Below are 2,500 nucleotides of genomic sequence, written 5' to 3' on the forward strand. Positions count from 1 at the left end.
GTGCTTGCAGGATTCCCTCCAAACCTCTCAGTGGCTCAGAATGGACGAAATGCATTTTTGACATACCGACGAATATTTGATTGGAGACTGTTATTATTATTATTATTACTATTATTATTATTATTATTATTATTATTATTATTATGTGGAGTGATGGCCTAGAGGTAACGCGTCCGCCTCGGAAGCGAGAGAATCTGAGCGTGCTGGTTCGAATCACCGCTCGGCCGCCGATATTTTCTCCCCCTCCACTAGACCTTGGGTGGTGGTCTGGACGCTAGTCATTCTGATGAGACGATAAACCGAGGTCCCGTGTGCAATATGCACTTAGCACACGTAAAAGAACCCACGGCAACAAAAGGGTTGTTCCTGGCAAAATTCTGTAGAAAAATCCACTTCGGTAGGAAAAACAAATCAAAACTGCACGCAGGAAAAAATACAAAAAAATGGGTGACGCTGTAGTATAGCGACGCGCTCTCCCTGGGGAGAGCAGCCCGAATTTTACGCAGAGAATTCTGTTGTGATAAAAAAGAAATACAAATTATTATTATTGTTATTGTTATATTTTTGTTGTTGATATGTTCTTGTCATTGATGATGTTTTAACCAGTCACCATAGAATATCTATCTCTTGGTTTGGTACACTTCTCACGTCTTTCTGATTGCCTCACGATAGACTGTTTTAATAATATGGCCCCCTTCCTGACCAATCCGTACTGGATCCGTTACAACGCTCATATCTGATTGGACGATATGTTCCTGATGGTTAACCACGCCAGATTTTGTTGTTTTGTTTTGTTTTTTCAGTTCTTTTAGGATGTTTTTTTCCTTTCTGTGTCTGCGTCTTCTGTGATAAGTGTCTCCACTGCTTTTTTTTCCTCTGCAACTTGTTTTTGGTGCCCCTACTTTTTCTGTAAGAGAACCTTCACGAGGAAGCTTCTTTTGGTCGCAGAATGTTTACAATTATCTGACAATATTTTAAACAGAGAATGTTTACAATTATCTGACAATATTTTAAACAGAGGATAACTTCCGCATTGCCGCTATGGATTTGAATAATTGTGAGGATAGTGATGACGATAGTCTGTGTGTGTGTGTGTGTGTGTGTGTGTGTGTGTGTGTGTGTGTGTGTGAAAACAAACTTTACAAGACTTCGGTAATACTGGGCAAATTGGAACGCACAAAATGGCACATGGAAAACAAAATTATGATCAGTCTTCTTCAATGCTGATACCTTTTACAATGATCATACTTTAACTGTTGAAACCAGCAGACCGCATTACGTGGGAGGGTGATTTATACTATGGTGGTTTTTTGGTGTGTTTTTTTTCTTAGGAATAATTTTGTCAGTGACTGAACTCGTTTTTCATTTTTATTGCCTTGATATAGATTAAGCAACATCCACATATTTTCTTAAATTATGTTCATAATATTTCATTGTAATGCTTGCCACGATTATGTCAAATATTACCGCGATAAGAGCAATATTTACATGTATTTAAAAAAAAATGTTTATCGTATGTATTTTCATATGTATTCCAGAAATAGTGTAATTCGCCATCTCTCTCTCTCTCTCTCTCTCTCTCTCTCTCTCTCTCTCTTACACACACACACACACACATACACACACACACACACACACACACTCTCACTCACTCACTCTGTCTCTGTCTGTCTGTCTCTCTCTTATTATTTTTAGGGGTAGCGCTGGATATGAAAAGCATGTATGTTGTTTATCTGGATAATAAAATTCTGTTTTGTCTTCTCCCTGTTTCCGTCTGTCAGCGGTGTGTGCAGCCATTTACAGCAGTCAGGGTGTGTGCAGCCATTTACAGCAGTCAGGGTGTGTGCAGCCATTTACAGCAGTCAGGGTGTGTGCAGCCATTTACAGCAGTCAGGGTGTGTGCAGCCATTTACAGCAGTCAGGGTGTGTGCAGCCATTTACAGCAGTCAGGGTGTGTGCAGCCATTTACAGCAGTCAGGGTGTGTGCAGCCATTTACAGCAGTGAAAACCCACAGCTGTCCGTTGTTGCTGTTGTTGTTTTACAAACTTTTTTAAAAATTCATTTTTGCGTTGACATTGTCCATATGCATATAGAGAATGTGACACAAATTTTACAGAAAAAGTAAATATGCATCATGAGTACATCAATGGTGCATTCAACATTTTACATGTACGCACTAAACGCTAATAATAATAATAATTATTATTATTATATGTCCTGATTAGATTTATATACTAAACGCTTATGTGTGTAGACGTCTGAAGACAGACATATTGAAATATTCTGAAGAAATAGAAAAAAATAAAATGAAATTTAAAAGAGAGAGAGAGAAAGCAAATAGAGACTGAATGCTTATGTGTGTAGACGTCTGAATAAAGACATATTGAAATATGAAGAAATAGAAAAAAAAATAGACAGAAGAAAGAAAAAAAAGAATAAGGATTTCTGATTTGTACCCGACCATGCTCCATATGAAAACGAACAATATCAATATAATTA

The sequence above is a fragment of the Babylonia areolata genome, chromosome 16 (assembly GCF_041734735.1).
Source record: "Babylonia areolata isolate BAREFJ2019XMU chromosome 16, ASM4173473v1, whole genome shotgun sequence".
Classification (NCBI taxonomy): domain Eukaryota; kingdom Metazoa; phylum Mollusca; class Gastropoda; order Neogastropoda; family Buccinidae; genus Babylonia; species Babylonia areolata.